General features: G+C 44.5%; 1 long non-coding RNA gene across 1 annotated transcript; it reads left to right on the top strand.

The window, feature by feature from the left end:
- Nucleotides 1-7,732: 7,732 nt before the first annotated feature.
- LOC146501863 (uncharacterized) lies at nt 7,733-8,166 on the top strand. Its single transcript, XR_014869578.1, has 2 exons — nt 7,733-7,954; nt 8,034-8,166. It is a non-coding gene; the product is annotated as an uncharacterized LOC146501863 (long non-coding RNA).
- Nucleotides 8,167-10,139: the final 1,973 nt, after the last annotated feature.

Genomic DNA, 10,139 nt, shown 5'->3' on the forward strand with positions numbered 1-10,139 from the left:
TTTCTGAACATTCATATGTATATATGTATATATGTATATATATATACAAAATCTTTAACAGGCAACGTGAAAGATCAATTATTCCTTATTAAGAATTATTAATCCACACAGACTATTTGCCATAATTTCTAGGAGTATACAAAAGTGTCATACTTATGTATGCATATCTAGAACGCATAGATGGCAGCGGGTACCCAGTTTCCTCAGTTAACTAACAGGGCTAGCGGTTAGATGTTTTGATTGGTTTACAGTTAAGAGCTGTTAGCTCTGTAGTATTCAGCCAAATAGCCCTGCCAGTGGTCCTGACATGAACAGGGACTTTTGCCACTTTGTTTCTCAAATCATTTTTTGTTTAGTTCAATTGGCTTTAAGGACGAGAGCAAGGAAGTGTTCTAGTTGATTTACACGTTGGGGCAGATGCACTTTGAAATTTAGAAATAACTGTGGTCACATGCCAATTTAATATGACACAACCTACATGTGGCCATTCATTTCCTAGTTATAAAATTCTGAAGAACTCACCAGCTCATGATATTGCCATCTGTCTTTTTGACTTTGCTTTTGCACAACTTCTCGTCAGACAAGAGAAAGGGGTGCTGTGCTCCGCTGGGGCTGTAACCTGGGTGAATGACAGGCTTGCAAAGGATGTACTCACATTATGCTATCCACACTGAACCCAAGCATGTCTGACCTCCAAAGTCCAGTTTGACTGCAATTGCTACTTGCTGTACTTGAGCCCAGTTGAGTGAACTGTGCCATGGCCAATATGAAAAAAAAAAGAGGCACTGCGATGATGACACAAACTAATTTGAACCTGGGCCCAAATGAAAGGCTGCGTGTTTTCAGGACAAGAGTGGGAACAGTCGTGCTTGAACATAGTAGATAGTACTATATATGTTAATAACTGGATAAACCAGCTAATATGATGCTAACTGGTAATGATAGCAAGAAAAAGTATGGTAAGCTATTTCAGTAAATTCCTAGTCTTGCCCACTTGCATCTAAAATTTGATATTAACTCTAGGATAAACTGGGAACTGATTATTTGATATTTGGCATTTTGCATAAAATTCCTTTTTGCACCATCACCTTTGTCAGTGAAGACCACATTTTAACAATGCTTCATTGCCATTCATACTACTCTCAGATCTCATTCACATGAGTTCATGACTCCTTTGTGTCCACATCGCCCTCCTCTCTTTTGTCACATTTTGTTCACTATCTCCACCCACCTCACTTTCTCTCTTTATTCCTTGCAGAACTGGCAGTGTGTGTGTGACTTTTTCTCAGCACATCAAAGAGGCAGTTGCCCAGTCAGAGGAAACATTGTTAATGTTGCTGATACCGTGCCTTCAGCTTATTTGCAGCATGTTCTCAATAACAGGAAGCCAGGAGAAATGAGTTCTCCCATAATTACATTGGACTTGTTTTTCCCCTCCCTCCCCATATAGCATTGTTGGGGTAAACCGAGATCAAAGACTGGAATGTTCTATCTTGATCTTGTATCAAAGTGGGCTTCCAGCAGCAATCGTTTAATAAACCCTAATGCCAGTTCATAAATTGGGCCTTCCACTCTGTACAACACCATACATAGAGCTGGAATGTACATATGGATAGGATATTGTTTGACAATTACATTAAATGTACAGATTAAAGATAGGAAACGTTAGATCAGATCAACGTTAGAGCCGCAACAATAAGATAAGTCAGAATAAAACATGTTACTTATATAACTACAAAAAGGTTAAGAGGCTACTGGCAGTAACTTGTGTGAAAAACGTATATGGTACAGCAGCAAAGCTCTTTGTGATTACTTTGTTTGAAAGTAGCTTTTTGTAGTCGCCAATACTTTGCTGGAGTGGGAAAGGTACTTTACTTTAAAGCGAATGCACATCCCTCCCTACCAACCGGAGAGTGGCTGTCAAGGGGGTTGGGGAAAATAAGACCCAAACGCAAGACTCTCTCCGATGAACACAGTGCGTTTATTCTCAGTGAAGCTAAATAACAATACATCAATAAATCCCCGTGTGTGCTCCGGACGAGTGTGCGTCACCAGTTCCCGTGCCGTGTCTTTTCCCAGTGTTCGTGACCTGTGCTTCCACTCCCCTGGTGTCTATATACAACGTCCGCTCTGTCCTCTCGTTTCAAAAATTCTCCTGGAAATCACACAACGATCCAGCGTCAGCCAAAGCTCAGCAACTCTGCTGAGTACCCACACGAGGCTGATCAGCAGCCAGTGTGTGCAATCATCCTCCTCAGGTGTAGCTAGCCTTATGGCGGGAAAACCAGAACACACATCCCCAGACCCAGGACCATGACAGTAGCAGGAGATTGGTGACGAGTCTTCAAGCCTATGTGTCTGAGGTCTAATCTAGACTGATTCATGTTTGAAAGTCAAAACTAGAATGATTTAAGTTTTCCCAAATTTTTAAGAATGAGATTGAATTGGCATTTGGAAAGAATGGTTGGAAAAATTATAAAATTGTACAGATGTTTTTCCACCTATAGTTCATTTACTCTGGTTAGAGTCAGTTGATGAGTCTGTTAACTTCATTTTGTGGTTTGATTTTTTTCACACAGAGAAAAACACAAGTATGCTCTAAGTAAACCAAAATGCAATATTATAAACCTTGTGAGAACGTTTGGGCTACTGCAGAACATAGAAAATTTATTCTCATTTCACAGCAGTAAAGACACTTTACCCTACCGCCTACTGGTGTTGGCCAGAGGGGCCGATGGCGCGATATGGCAGCCTCGCTTCTGTCAGTCTGCCCCAGGGCAGCTGTGGCTACAACCGTAGCTTGCCTCCACCAGTGTGTGAATGCGAGAGTGAATGAATAGTGGCATTGTAAAGCGCTTTGGGTGCCTTGAAAAGCGCTATATAAATCCAATCCATTATTATTATTATTATTATTATTATTATTATTATTATTATTAACTGTTAGCCCATGAACCATTCTGCAGTTAATTTGGAACCAGACCTAGACCACCTGCTCCAAAGGTTTTCAGTGCGGTTGTTTGGGTCTATACCAGAGTGTGATTACTTTGTTCGTATCTGTACAAACAAACCACACCAATGTGGAAAGTGAGCCAGAGTTCAATTTAAATGGACTAAACACTGGAATTGTGAAAACACTCTTAGTTTTAACTTGATACTCATGAACTGCTGTATACTTGGAACCCACAGGTGCTAGAGAAACACAGCACAGTGGTGCTGCAGCAGCTATAGTAATTTGGGTAGAGCCCCACAAATAGAGTCCTGTTTGCACAGAGTATCAAACCAAACTACTCAGGATTAGGAAAAGGATTATGTCCATACACAGCCATTCCTCCATTTTTCTCCTTCATCCAACTTAGGGTTGCATTTGCATTTGAATGTGTGAAACACATCCACTGAAAGGGCATTGAGTATATATGACATATGTCACAACAGTCAAACCTACTTTGTCAACATTAATGACCAGATGTGGGAAGTAACAAAGTACAAATACTTCATTACTGTGAGCATAAAATGAGTGACGTTTATTGCACAGTGTGTTGATATCTAAAGGTCCAGCTGCTGTATTTGGGTGTGTACTGGTGCACAGTGGCTGTGGTGGTCATGGTATGAATTTTAGCTGATAATGCTTAGACTCATTGACTGAAATCCACATTCATACCAACTTTATACCATTGGGAAAAAAGACAGCATACTCTACTGTCAGTGTAGAGGACGTGTGCTACTTCCTGTTTTATTTTCTCAGTCTCATCTTGTGTTAATTGTGTTCAGTTTTGCTTCCCCTGTCCTATTATATACAAATTTGTTCCAGCTGTGTTCCCATGTGTTTCCACTTCCCTGATCATCCCTCAGTGTATATATTGTCTCAGTTTTCTTCAGTTCTTTGTCAGAGTGTCTATTTACACACCCATGTCTTGCCATGTTTCAAATGCTCCAGGTTTTCTCAGTGTTTAGGTTTATAGTTTAGTTCCTTGTTTTGTTTTCTCAGGTTTGTCTTATTTTTATCTTTTTCCTAAATTATTGGCTCGCCTTCAGTCCATGCGTCTGCATTTGGGTCCTCTCCCTACTCCGCATGATCTGCTTTCACAGATCTCGACAGGATGGAAAAGAATCAGGGCAAACTCTGAAACATTACCCGACAAGCAGCACGGTGGCACGGTGGTTAGCACTGTTGCCGCACAGCAAGAAGGTCCTAAGTTCAATTCCACCATCAGGCCGGGGTCTTTCTGTGTGGAGTTTGCATGTTCTCCCCGTGTTTGCGTGGGTTCCCTCCGGGTACTCCGGCTTCCTCCCACCGTCCAAAGACATGCAGCTTGTGGGGATAGGTTAATTGGATAATCCAAATTGCCACTAGGAGTGAATGTGAGGTTATGTGTCCCTGTGTGTTGGCCCTGCGACAGACTGGCGGCCTGTCCAGGGTGTACCCTGCCTCTCGCCCTATGACAGCTGGGATAGGCTCCAGCGCCCCCCCCCCCCCCCCCCCCCCCGAAAAGCGGAAGCGAATGGATGGATTACCCGACATCTTGTTGAATTCAAATGTGTAAATCCACAAACAGCAGTAAAATTCAGAGCAGCATTCGCCCAGATAAGCTGTTCACAGCCAGTAAAGTAAGAAAATCTGCTGGCGCTCTCAACAGAAATTATTGTGAGTTGTGATTCTTTTCCCTACATTGAGTCACTACAACTGCTTCTTTTCCCCACCTGCTTAATCACACTTTAACCCTACACTGTGCTCCTTTTCCTGTTTAGAGGCAATACTAATACATTTAGAGCCTGTAATGTTTCACTTTTACTTGAGTAAAGGTGTCGAATCAGTGCTTCTGCTTAAGTACAGACTGTCTGTACTTTTGCCATCTCTGCTGAGAAACAAGGTGAATATGACAAACAATATACTACTATACTGTCTACATTAAATGATGCAGTGTGACAGGCTGTTACACAGCTCTCCTACCATTTGTTGAGGAGCTCAGAATTAAACTAGGATATCTACCCTGTTATAAACTCTGACCTGTTGAAAAATAATGAATGACCTTTGGGGCAATAAACCAGAAATGGAGGAATATTCAGACTCCCTACAGCATGATCATATTGTAGTAGTTTTGGATAGAAACATGCTGGCACAACACTGTACATATATACAACACTGATGGGATAGCGGCCGTAACTAGTCCACTGGAAAGTTCTCAATGGGAACAAATTGGTCTGTAGAAATACATCAAATACAAAGGAGCGTTGAGTGATCATCAGCTGATTGTGAATTGGATCAGAAATAATTGGACGCTGCCTGACTCAGTAAACACAAGCATTTTAATCATCCTTCTTATACCTCAAAATTCAACTCTTGGTGAACTTTTGCCTTTTGTTAGAGAGGAAGGCTGGAGACATGGCATCAGAAGGGATGCCATTCAAAACTTTCTTTGTGAAAAGAGCTGCAAGCATCTGTGACCACAGGGTGGTGATTGCTTGTCATGGCAGAAACCCAGGAAGCTTGTGGCAGACTTTAATAGCCGCCATGCTGAAGACAGCTCTCTTGAATCTAGCTGTGTCACTGAGGACTTAAACCATAACCTATCATAACTGTGTGATGTCCTGTCAAGAACCGTTGATTACTCCTGTGCATCTCAGGGTACTTTTTTGGCTCAGGTTTGTAATTAATCTTTGAGAGAGTAACAATCATGATCTCAATATAAGGAATAATAATGATAGCATCAACATAAGGACTTAATGTCAGCAAATTCTTGGATTAAGACTGCTGTTACTATTAGAATGGACGTGAGGGAACCTACAAAGAAGTGGAAAAACTTGAGCGAGAAATATGTTTGCCACTGAAAAAAGAAAACACGACAAAGAGCTGGGGGAAAAGTCCCAGCATATGACTTGTTTCTGTTGGCTGGCACCTCATGTAAAACACCGGGACACGACCACACAGTAATTAACACATAATGAACCACACACAAGGACAAATGCTGGCAACAACATTAGCCACTTACATAGGTTGTTTTGTAGGCTCTGCGTAGATTTCAACCAGAAGTCCACTTCCAGAGAAGTCCTTCACGTAGATGGTACTCAGCATGGCCATGCAAACACTAACCTGAACAGAAGGCATTTTTACACACAAAAAGATTTTTGCTGAGTGTCCACGACATGCCTCTGAAATATGGGAGGAAAAAAGATCTCAACAGGAGCAATGAATAGCTGGTAGGAGGTAGTCATGGGTTATGGCGCTTACAAAAGGGTGTAACTTTGACATGGGCAGTTTGCATCCTACAAATGATCCACTTCATTAAAATCACAATGACTATGTTTTTTCTTCCACCATAATTGGTCTTAGAGAAATATGGCCATGTGTGTTATTTAACAGTTTAAAATTTACAATAAAATTAACGAAAGTCACGTCCACAAAATTCCCCAAATAAGGTTCTCTGTACTCACTGCTAAGGCACAGAAACAATTCATATGAGAGCAGTTTTGGAAACACTTGCGATCTCACTGCCATCCTGATTTTAGTTTTGCTTTTTGTTTTCAATACAAGACATTGACATATCACTGTAAATTTAGCAAAAAAGTACACCTGGGCGATTTAAAAATACCAAGAGTAGGTAAAGCAGTGTAAAGCCTATTTAAACTCCTCATAGTAAATAAAAGATTCAGTTAACAATAAAGAGACTGACAGAGGACATTAGCCGGATTATAACTATAAGCTTTTTTCCTCAATGACTGCATTGTGAAAGGACACACACGCAGCTAAACACCCAAAGGAGAGAAAGAGACAGGGCAGAAACCTGCTCGCTCTAACAATAAATTTGTTGTTCCAAATTTACACACTGAGATTAGCTGAAGGTGGAGTCCCCTATCATTATGGCTGTTTGTTGTTATTGTTGCGTTTTCTTCCCATAATGCTCGGGCTTCCCCTCTTCCACATTTAACCCTTCATACACTGACTCTATAATACAGGTGACACTCAATAATACCCATTGAAGTGTGACGTCAGCTGAAATAGCATGATGCCAGTGTATTTGATACAGTGTATTTCTTGTGTAACTTTATTACTATTTCAAAAATCCTCTGTCTCTGTGTTACATCCGACAATTTAAAGCTCATCTAAATCTGATTTAAAACTAAAATAAGATGTTTAATCCCCTATGTTTTTAATTGCAGAGAGAAAAGCTTTTTCTTCCTTGAAGCGTTACCCTAACCTGCTTGCCACTGGCTCGCCAGAATTTTCTCGGAAAGCTGGAAACAACTTTTTCAACTTTTGGAACAACTTTTGAATCTGTTCCTATAAAACATGTCCCCGGCAATAAACAGAACAATATGCATAATGTTTATGTGCACCTTTATATCAAAGGGGTATAGATATCAAGCATATTTATATATAGGCAGTTTAGGAGGTTATTTTGAGCCTCTGGGGGAAGCTATATTTAACACAGACTTTTCCTACAGGCTGAGTACTTCACAACACCTGTGTTATGGAGAGCGGCCAGCCCTGTCTGCCGTAGGCCTTGAGGGGTCGCACTCAAGGGCGCACTTGTTGGTCCTTAAAGTAAAGAAAGAAGCTGACAGGCTAATCACTGCCTCTTCACCTCCTGAACTCCTAAATGTCTCACAGGCTCCACTCATAGCTCTGTGGGTGTGCAGATGTAAAGATGCTTGTACTTGAACTCAGAATATAAAGATAAGGTAAAGTTCCAACATGTCAAATATGAGGCAGGAGAGCTTATCGCATGCCTGAGAGAGTGTGTCATGACCCTGTGCCTTCTCGGCTGACTCTGTATGGCTACAGTTGTTTTTGTTGTGCTGCATCTCTCTCTCCCCTTCCGCGCACTGCGCTCTACTGGGGCGGAGTCATGACGGCTCCAGCCCCTGGCTCGGACACCTGCAAACAATCATCTCATCTCATCCACTTCTTAAGGCAGCTGCTGAGAGTGCTTCCTCGCTGGATTATTGTGTAACACTCGTCAGTGTCATTTCTAGTCCGAGCTTTTACCCGAGTTTCTTTCGTGCCGCTGCTTACCTGTTCTTCCTCCCTGTGCCAGATTCTCGCCAGCCTGAGGACCGCCGTTTGGTCAGCCAAAAGCCGGAGTCCGAGCTACCTGAGCTTCAGTGAAGGATTGTGTACATAGCCGTCCCCTTCCCGTGCCTGTGTTTCCCGGAGACCCTCTTCCTGTGCCCCCTCACTTGTATATATCCGCACCTGGTGTCTGTGTGTAATAAATTGTGAACTTACGTGACGGTCTGCCTCCGAGTCTCTCCTGAGCCTGACAGAATAATCCAGCCATTGCTATGGACTCGGCAGACCCAGCCTCGGCAGCGACAGCCCCCATGTCCCTGGAGGAGCTTCTGCATCGACACGAACAAATGCTAGTAAGGCTCAGCGGAGAAGTGGCATCTCTAACTCAGGCTTTCGCCCAACGGATTCCACTGGCCGATTACCCGCTTCCTGCGGCCCCTCCCCAGGTAACACACGCTCCTGCCGTCACTACAGCAGCCACAGCTACTCCGCCCGCTAGCGCGGTAGCTTCAGTAGCCTCCGTGGTTTCGCTGGACGGGGTTAAGATCGCTTACGTCACCCAGCTACTACGAGATCGAGCCCTGGCCTGGGCCCAGGCCCAGCTGCAGGCTTGCCCCGGAATGTCTTACGATGACTTCCTGTCTCGCTTCAAGTCGGTGTTTGATAAAGGCTCTAGCGTGGAGGCTGCCGGCTATCGTTTGATTAATCTGAAGCAAGGTAGGCGAAGCATGGCCGACTTCTCTGTTGATTTCTGGACCCTAGCTGCACAGACCAAGTGGGGACCTGAGGCCCTGAAGACCACTCTGCTAAATAATATCCGCGAAGAGCTCAAGGATGAGATAATGATGCGTGAGCTTCCTGCTTCTCTAAATGCTTTAATGTCCCTGTGTATTCAGGTGGATGATCGCCTGCGGGCGCGCCAGAGCTCACGGAGACAGCAGTTTCGCGAGCCCCTGGCTTCTCGGGACTCCCAGCCCGACGCACGGGAGCCTAGAGCTTTCGGAACTGAGGGGGAGGTACCCATGCAGCTGGGACGTTCTCGACTCACTCCTGCGGAGCGACAACGCCGGTTTTCCGCGGATGAATGTTTGTATTGCGGTCGCAAGGGGCATTTCATCTCTGCCTGCCCGGCGCTGGCAAAAGGAGGCGCCCGCCAGTAATCGAGGGGGTACTGGTGGGCGACCTGTCCAGCAACAAACCTCTTCCCCGTCTCTTGCTGTCTGCAAAACTCACCCTCCGGTCGTTGTCCCATTCCCTCTCTGTGCTAATTGACTCTGGTGCAGAACAGAATTTCATTGATGCGTTGCTAGTCTCCAAGTTCAACATTGGCACACGGCCACTGCCTCATCCTCTCCGCGTGTCCGCCCTGTCCGGTCACCGGTTGCCTGACATAACGCACATCACCCTACCTGTCACGCTCACTCTCTCCGGTAACCACGTAGAGAACATTTGTTTCTGTGTGTTTAAGGCACCAGTGACCCCGCTCGTACTAGGTTATCCATGGCTTTCACAACACAACCCACACATTGACTGGAAGAAAGAGCAAGTTATGGGGTGGAGTATGGGTTGCCACATGACCTGCCTTCGGGCCGCCACGCCTTCTGTCCCTTCTTCCCTCCCCGGGAAGCCTTCAAAAGCGCCAGAGTTATCTTCAGTTCCTTCCGTCTATCATGACCTCGCAGCAGTTTTTAAGGATGAGGCAAGCTCGCTTCCACCACACCGGCCCTATGACTGTGCCATCGATCTTCTCCCTGAGGCGCCTCTGGCCGCCTCTACAGCCTCACACAGCCCGAAAGGGAAACCATGGAGAGATACATCAATGACTCTCTGGCTGCTGGGATAATTCGCCCGTCGTCTTCCCCGGTGGGGGCAGGTTTCTTCTTTCTTGACAAGAAAGACAAGACGCTCCGGCCGTGTATTGATTACCGCGGTCTCAACAAGATCACTGTAAAGAACAAGTACCCTCTTCCCCTCCTGAATTCCGCTTTCGAGTTACTCCAGGGGGCCACGGTGTTCAGCAAACTAGACCTGCGAAACGCTTACCACCTGGTGAGAATCCGAGAAGGAGATGAGTGGAAGACCGCTTTCAACACGCATATTGGACACTTCGAGTATCTTGTCATGCCCTTTG

Source organism: Neolamprologus multifasciatus, chromosome 15 (assembly GCF_963576455.1).
Source record: "Neolamprologus multifasciatus chromosome 15, fNeoMul1.2, whole genome shotgun sequence".
NCBI lineage: Eukaryota > Metazoa > Chordata > Actinopteri > Cichliformes > Cichlidae > Neolamprologus > Neolamprologus multifasciatus.